Source organism: Gossypium hirsutum, chromosome A06 (assembly GCF_007990345.1).
Source record: "Gossypium hirsutum isolate 1008001.06 chromosome A06, Gossypium_hirsutum_v2.1, whole genome shotgun sequence".
Classification (NCBI taxonomy): domain Eukaryota; kingdom Viridiplantae; phylum Streptophyta; class Magnoliopsida; order Malvales; family Malvaceae; genus Gossypium; species Gossypium hirsutum.
The window spans coordinates 62556753-62564727 of NC_053429.1; positions in this window are offsets into that span (position 1 = coordinate 62556753).

Below are 7975 nucleotides of genomic sequence, written 5' to 3' on the forward strand. Positions count from 1 at the left end.
ACACACGGACTCGTACCTTGGCCGTGTGCCTTTAATTTGTTGATGACGTCAGAAACACAATGTCAAGGTTTTTGTACACGGGCTGATACACGGGCATGTCATGGCCATGTGAGGGACACAGGCCACGGACACGGTCATGTGCCAGGCCATGTGAAAACCCCTGTAGGTTCGAATCGAGAAATAATCCACATGGGTTAGGGACACGGGCGTGTCCAAACATGCCCAGGTCGTGTGAGCTACATAGGCCTTCAGCACGATCATGTTAAGATGACATACGGGTGTGTTTCCCTTCCACACGGGCGTGTGCCCCTGTCTACGTGAAATTTTGCAAAGTTTTCTAGAGTGCACAGATTAGTCCCAAATCAATTCCACAATGTGTTCGGGGCCTTGTAGGTCTGTATCAGCCCAATTTAGACCCTAGTTGGAACGGTGGTTTCGGGACCACGAATTCGAGTTAAAAAAAATATTTTCTGTGTTTATTATGTGTGAATTAATAGCTGTGAAATTTTTGTAATTTATTTTTTTTTTGTTTGAGAGTCCGATTAATAAAAGGATTTAATCACGTAAATGAAAATTCAATGGTATAATGTGTAAGGGCCAATTGTGTTTGTCTTTGTAAGTTGAAGTATTTAAGAGGCAATTTACCGATAATAATTAGTAATGGACGGTAAAAACTTTGTGTTATAATGGTTTAAATTAATTAGTAAAGGTTTTATATGTAAATTAAATAATATGTTATTATATATTATATTATAACATAATTTAAAAGCCATGTTCATTATTTATTTCTTATGACCGAATATGAAAACATAAAGAGAAGAAAAGGAAGCTTAGGTTTCGACCATGGTTGATCTTGATTAAGGTATGTAACTAGCCCGGTTTTTGATAATTTTTACGTTTTTGAGATCGTTGCTAAGTTATCTTCAAGACCCATGCTTGAATTTTTTATTTTGACGAATATTTTGAGTTATTCCATTGATGAGGGCTTGTGATTTTTGTTGCCTGATGATGAAATATAAAAGATATGTTTTGGGTGAACATGTTTTATATTGGAATTTTTGATGATTTTGAGTAACTAGGACTAAATTGAAAAATAATAATTTGAGGGACTAAAATGTGAAATAAATGAAATATATGGACTTGTATGAATACTAGGAACATTCAACCAAACATGGGTATATTGAAATTTTGCATATTTTGTGTTCTGTGTAATAGGGACTAAATTGTAAAAAGTGTAAAATGTCAGGGGTGAAATGGTAATTTGCCCATTTATGTGTTTTTGGACTAAATTGAATGGAAATATGTTTTAGTGAGTTCAATTTGAATATGTTTAGATCAAGAATCAAAGAAATCGGATTTGGATCGGGGGAAAACTAAAGTTGTCGACTAGTCGTCCCATTCCGTTTTACATCGTCCGAGGTAAGTTTATAAGCAAATAGACGTACTTAATTTTAAATAAATGTGAATTATACATGTTGCATTGAAATATGTAAATATATTTATGTATTAGCCAAATGTGAATAAGTTTGGTAGAAATATTTATGAATTTGTTTCGACCGAGTTACGATGTCCGAAAGCCCTGTATGAACCTTAGGAATAGCTAGGATACATATGTCATGACATAGGATTCTGATATGTGATGTGTGAGTAAGACCATGGCATCGATACATGTGTACGAGTAAGACCACGTTTTATATGTTGGTATCGATATGTGACTCTGATATATGTGTGCGAGTAAGACCCTATCTGGGATAGTGGTATCGATATGTGATTACATGTAAGACCATGTCTGGGACGTTGGCATTGTATGATATTTTTGATTATCCGAGTGTCCTATCCAATTCTGAATAGTTCAACTGGTAATGATAAAATGTGAACGAAGGGTAAAACGAGCTTAACGACCATGTATGAGTTAGTTGATTACCTATTTGAAAAAAATAAGGTAAGTGGACCATTATGTATGCGATGTAAATTACCTAAGTTACTAATGTGAACATGTGTGCCTTGTGAAGAATATTCGGCCTTTGCTATGTATATGTATATGATATCATATTTTGATTCATGAGTGAATGAATATGTGTTCTCATAATGATATTTAGCTTTGAAATTGAAGATATTTTGCTTATATATATGTGTGTGTATTCGGCTATATAATATAATTATGTATGTGATTGTTATCTTTTGACTTATGAATTTGTACATATAAGCGTATATGTATTAGTTATGATAAAGATATTTTGTCTTGGAAATTGAATGATAGTTTGTTAAAATATATATACGTTCATTCAGCCATGAATAATCTACATGTGAGAGTATACATAAAATACATGCAATTGTAAGTTTAAGATTTAAAATAACTATCATAGTATAATTTAGTTTAATTTAAATGACTTGATTATGTCATTTAGTTGTTTATTTGCTTATGACTTACTAAGATATGAAAGCTTACTGTGTGTGTTCATGTTTATCTCTGTTTCACGGATTTTGGATTCAAGTTATGAGCTCGGGAATCGTCAGAGAAGCTTATCACACTATCGACTATCTTCGATATCTTTATAATTGAACTTACAAATCAATGGCATGTATAGGCTGGATTTTAATTTTGAAATGTCTAATTTTGGTTAGTGTAACTATGAGCCATGCGAAAATGGCTTAATAATTTGTCATGCTAGGATTTAATGTTTCGTTTTGATGATGGTTGTATTTGGTTGTGATTTTGGTGATTCGGCCTTATATATTTTCATGTGATCTATGGTCGGTTATAATGATATTAGTTGTGTAAATATTTGATCTTGGTTCGAGCTTATATTGGAAGTGTATCCAAGGTATATGATGTTGTGGAGTTTGTTTATGAGTCTCGACCATATGACATATAATGGTTATAAAATGAACTAAGGTATATCATATATTAGTAGGGTAAAAATCAAGATAAGTACATAGGGCATATACGGTGTTCATTCATGGTCAATATAAGTGATATGTATAATTCATGATGGGTTGCTATGGTTTAAGTTCTTTTTATTATAATGTTATGTGTCAGGGATGAAAGATATTTGTGATATGTGTTTCATAAATTGAATATGGTTGATGAATTTGGATATCATTAGATTTAATTGGCCATGGTACAGTCGCAAGAATGTTTTAAGTTTGATATGACAATTTTGGTTGAATGATTCGGTTATAGTTCATGCATAGATAAACATGTATGTGAATTGATACCTAAGAGTATTCGGTTATATTCTAATGTGATTGGGATTTATTTTGGTTTAGGTATTATTTGATATGTTTGTATTTGAGAATGGCTTACTAAATTTGGCTTAGTATTGAAGTGAAATGTTTAAGATATGTGTATATATTTGAATGGGTATTAGTTGTTTAAATTCGGTTGTCACAGCAATGTATAAGTATATATATGCATATGTGCATAAGTCATGGTTATTAATATAATGAGTTGGCTAAGTAGAGACAAATCGGATATGTTATTTAGACTTATTTATAAACTACATTTGTAGTTCAGAAAAAGTGATTAAAATAGGTCACAATTTGTTACTTGTATGCTCGTGTTATAATTATGTATAAGGTTTAGTAATATTTGTTAAACGAAGTGAACATTGTGATGTATGTTATTTATATGAAGCAAAGTGATGTATGATTTTATTAATTAAAGTTGGTGTCTATAAATTGTAAGTTGATAGATTAATTCATATGTAAACCATTTGTATACTTTAAGTGTTAAGGTTGCATATATGATTTGAATGTGAAATGAATTATATTGGGTTATAAGTTAAGCATTTAATTTCTATGATAGTTTATTTGTGTTGTAGTAACAGTAATTTGAATAATTAGATAAATGGTATAATCAAAACATGTTAATTTGGTTTAAAATTTTATTAGATGGTTTACCGTGTAATGAATGTTGTCCTGAATTGTCTTATGATCGGTAATGCCTCGTAACCCCATTCTGGCACGGATTTGGGTTAGGGGTGTTACAGGGCCCATAGTAGGGACATCAAGGTATTGTGAAAGGATCTAAAATTGGGGCGAGATTTCATAACTAAGAAATTGACGTTTGTATGTGTTGAAGTCCGGTAACACCTCGTATTCTTGTTTCGACGTCGAACTCTGGTAAAGGGTGTTAGACGAACTGTAGAAATTGTTACCTAAAAATAAAATTTCCTAAATATTCATGCAATTTTGACTATAACAAGCACGCCTTAATGTACTTAGTTTATCTGTCCACTGAAACTCAGTGTCTCTTCTTATAATTATTCTGTTATTCTATACTTCAATTATATTTTTTTTCTAGGGAATTCATCTTGTCGCATGATTTCTTTACATGACAATCTCAATGGAGCATACACTAGATTGCCAAGTATTACGTCACGCCACAATTTAAATGTAACTCATGAAGCTAAGGTTTCTGACTAAAAAGATAGATGGAGCAAACAACTACCCCCTTAGCTACTCAACCTACTACTATAATGAAGTGCCCTTAAACTATTTTCTCTTTTTTTTGTTCCTTTTTTCTACTCACTCTTATTTGATCTTGCTTTTCTGATCAATAATACAATAGGTCAAACAAAGTATTAGTAACCTACTCAACAATTCAAACATTGGAGTGCTTCATAGCATCATTTTAATTTACCCTCAGCTCTATTGTGGTATTTGTTATTACACATTGCTAATTTACTGATCTTAGGCTAAAGAATTTCTAAGTGTATTAAAAGAAACCTACTATTAACTAATTGCAATTATAATTAAGGCATTCTACTTTTAGGGATCAATTTTCAAACAACTATCCTAAGCTAAACAGTCCTAATCAACTATCACAAATTTCTAAATTTATTGAAGAGTTATTATCCTCATTCAATATCATAGACAAAAATATACTTAACAAAGTTTGGCAATTAATTGGCAATTGTATGTTATGGCAAAAATGAATGACAAGACAACAAATATTAACATACATATAAAATGCAACCTATATGCACAACACACCCCCAAAGCTAAGGGATATGAAATGGCAGAAAAAATTGAATGCAGGGATTAGAAATAAAAGCTTGGAAAACATAGTTGTTACTCTTAATTTGGTTTGGTGGACTTTTTGGCTGCATGTTTACAACGCTGCTGCCTCTTTGTTTCACCACTATCAGCTTGGACTGGTTTTCCAGTAGTTATCTTGTAACATTTCCTTTTAAGTTGATTAATAGACACCTCTTCATCATCATTAGAATTGGATTTCCTGTGTTCATCAATCAATTGATGAACTGCACGTTCCTGTGCGGTCATAGGTGTTGAAATAGCCTGATTTTAGCTTAAATCGGAACAGTGGTTTTTGGACCACAAATCCGATGTCAAAAGATTATTTTAATATTATTTTTTGTGTTCATAGCATGTGATTATATATGTGTGAAAATTTCATGAGCTAATTTTATCGTTTAATAGCTCAATTTGAGAAAAAATGACTAAATCGCGTAAAATGCAAAAGTTGCATTCTATTTGATAAAGGTGTCTAATTGCTATGGCTTATTAAATGAAAGGTCCTTATGTTGATATTAGACCATTGATATTGGGAATGGTCATAAATGGGCATATATTAGATGATTTTATAAAGGTTTCATTAAGGCTAAAATTGTAAAATGGCATATTAGTTATAATTAATAAAATAAATCAAGAATTTGGCTTCATTATCATCTTGTCTAGCTGAAAATAAGAATAAAGAATACCATAGTTAGGGCTTTGAAGGTTCGACACTTGTGAGCTCAAATTGTTATGTGATTTTTATTCTATTTTTGATGATTTCTATGTTTTTTTTAATCGTTGCTTTGAGTATTAGCTAGCCCGTACCTTAATTTTTTGAGTTTGTTAGTGATTTTAAAAAATGCCATTGATGAATCCATGAGTTTTATGATGTTTGATGATGAACTATGCAAGCTTGGTGTTTGATATACATGTTTTGTAAAGTGATTTTTGACAAAAAATTCCATTAGGGATTAATTTGAGAAAAATGTAAATTGAGGGGTTAAATTATGAAATAAATCATAAATATGGGTTGATATGTGTACTAGGAAAATTCAGCTAAGCATGGGTCACATTGAAGTTTGTGAATTTTGTGCATTTATGAAATAGGGACTAAATTGAATAAATGTGTAGCTTTAGGGGCTAAAGTGTAAAAATGCCACATATGTGTTTGTGGACTAAATTGAAAGATTATGTGATTAAATGAGTTGAATTTGTTATAATATAGATTAAGATAAGAGGAACTCGAACTTAGATTGAGGGAAGAACAAAGTACTCGACTAATCGACTAGTTTCATTGTTTTTACGTTCGAGGTAAGTTCGTACGTAATAAACATTGTCACAATTATGTTTCAAATGATTTAATATCATATAAATTATATATATGAGACTATGGTTGTGTAATAGCCCAAAATTGGGTCTAGTTGGAACAGAGGTTTCGGGACCACAAAATCTGAGATATAAATAATTATTTTATGATTATTTTGAGGTCTATGATATGATTGCATGATTGTGTGAAAATTTCGTAAAGAAATTCTATGCATAAAGTGCTTAATTCGAAGTTAGGGACTAAATTGAATAAGTTGCAAAACTTGCATTCTAGAAGTTTCTAGTATGAAATTGATATGAAATATTAATTAGGAGGTCTTAAATAGAAATTTGACCAATTTCTAAGTTATGGACAAAAATTGGACATGGATGGAATTTTTGGAAAGTTTAGTAGTAAGGGTATTTTGGTCATTTAGGGGTAAAATGAATTAAAATACAAAATTAAAAGCCAATTTTGCTCATCTTCTTCACCATGGACGTGTATACCAAGGGAGACTCCATGGCTAGGGTTTTCAAGCTTCCCAAGCTCAATTGTAAGTCCGTTCTAACCCCGTTTTTCAAGTTCTTTACATTTTTGGAGTCCCGGTAACTTGATTTAGCTTATGCTAGCAATAATTCAACCTAGGGTTCATATTTGGAAAAATACCCATAGGTAAAATTTGTGTATTCTGGTGTTTTATGATACAATATGAGGTTTTAAACTATGTTAGACAACTTGTGCTACTCGGTTTTAAGTGAAAACGAGCAAAAGGGCTTAATCGGTAAAAATACTTAATAGTCACAAGTATATGTTAGAGTGAGAATTTGATGTTGCCATAGAATGGAAAAGTGATCATCATGTCATAAAACATAAGAATAAGGGATGAAGTTTAATTCCCGAGCCTAGGGGAAAAAGTGTAAATATGCAAAAGTTTAGGGGCAAAATTGTAATTTTTCCAAAGTTTGAGTTAAGGACTGTTTTGAATAGTACATTAATTAAATAAGTAAAATATGATGTTTTAGATCCCGGAAAATGAGATTTGAACCTAAAATGAGAGAAAAATCGAAAATTGGGAAAGTTGGTAAAATGGCCGTTTTAATATCAATGTAAGTTCATATGTATAGTAAGCACTAATTTATGCATGTTTCAATATAAAATTGATATATTTACTATGATCTCCGAGGTGTTGAAAGTATGTAAGTTGGTATGATAATAATACAACAATAATGCTGTAATTTATATTTGAAAGTTAAATTTAGTGAATTAATTGAATTATGTTAAATTAAATGATTATGGTGCCAAGTTTATGAATTGATTTAAAAATATGTCTATGGTACATGAAGTGCATTGAATTATTATACATAAATGTGATTTCTATGATTATGGATATTATGGGAATTTGTAAGTTCATATGATTTTTAATAAGACAATGTGTAATTTAATGTTATTGCGTTGATATTAAATGAGATGTAAGTTTATATGTAAGTAATACATCACTATTACTTGTATTATGATATTTTATAAAAATATTGGAAATATGTTTGTGGATAATTACTTGATTGGTGAAATTGTTGGAAAAGAGAGAGAAATCCCGGTTGAACCTTCGGAAAGATTGGATGATACAGATGGTATGTAGCTAGGTCACAT